Source organism: Orycteropus afer, unplaced genomic scaffold, assembly GCF_000298275.1.
Source record: "Orycteropus afer afer isolate SDZICR_OR568_19922 unplaced genomic scaffold, OryAfe1.0 scaffold00022, whole genome shotgun sequence".
Lineage (NCBI taxonomy): Eukaryota > Metazoa > Chordata > Mammalia > Tubulidentata > Orycteropodidae > Orycteropus > Orycteropus afer.
In genome coordinates, this window is record NW_006921609.1 from 17,348,842 (window position 1) to 17,350,126 (window position 1,285).

Here is a 1,285-nt window from a genome sequence, read left to right on the forward strand (position 1 = left end):
TCCGTTTGCTTTAGCGATTCTCCGCTCAAGGGCAAGGTTCAGAGTCTCTTCTGTCATCCACTTTGGTCTTCTCTTCTTTTCTTGTCTTTTTAATACACCACTTTTATTGAAAGATAGAACAACTGGAAACAAACTCAACACAGATGCAAAAGAACTAAGCAATAAAATCCTCCAACTTGGCCTTATAGACATCTACAGAGCACTTCACCCAACAGTAACTCATATACATTCTTCTCCAGTTCACATGGAACTCTTTCCATGATAGACTATATGTTAGGCCATAAAGCAAGCATTAACAAATTTAAAAACATTGAAATACTGCAAAGCATCTTCTCAGATCATAATGCTATCAAATTAGAAATCAACAATAGGAAAAACAACAGAAAAAGAGTATACACATGGAAATTGAACAACACCCTCATTGAGAAAGACTGGGTAAGAGAAGAAATAAAAATTGAAATTCAAAAATTCCTTGAATCAAATAAGAATGAAAGCACAACATACCAAAATCTTTGGGACACAGCAAAAGCAGTGATCAGAGACCAGCTTATAGCAATAAATGCACACAATAAAAAGAAGAAAGAGACAAAATCAACATTATAAACCAACATCTCAACAATTACAAAAAGAACAGCAAGGAAAGCCTACAGTCACCAGAAGAAAGGAAATAATCAAGATTCAAGCAGAAATCAATGAAACAGAAAACAGAAAGGTAATAGAAAAAATCAACAAGACCAGAAATTGATTTTTTGAAAAGATCAATAAAATTGGCAAACTGCTGGCAAATTTAACAAAGGGAAAGAGAAGATACAAATAACACAAATAAGAAACGAAATGGGTGACATCACAACAGAACCAACTGAAATAAAAAAAGGATAATATAAGATACTATGAAGAACTATACTCGAACAAATTTGAAAATCTGAAAGAAATGAACAGATTTCTAGAAATACACCACTTGCCTAAACTAATACAGACTGATATGGAAAAGTGGAACAGACTCATCACAAAAGAAGAAATTGAACAGGTCATCAAAACATTACTAACTAAAAAAAGTCCTGGCCCAGACAGTTTCACCAGAGAATTCTACAAAACATTCATGGAAGAACTGATACCAATCCTACTCAAACTATTCCAAAACATAGAAAAGGATGGAATCCTCGCTAACTCATTTTATGAAGCAAGCATAACCTTGATACCAAAACAAGGCAAAGACATCACTCAAAAGGAAAACTACAGACCAATATCCCTCATGAATATAGATTAAAAAATCTTCAACAAAATC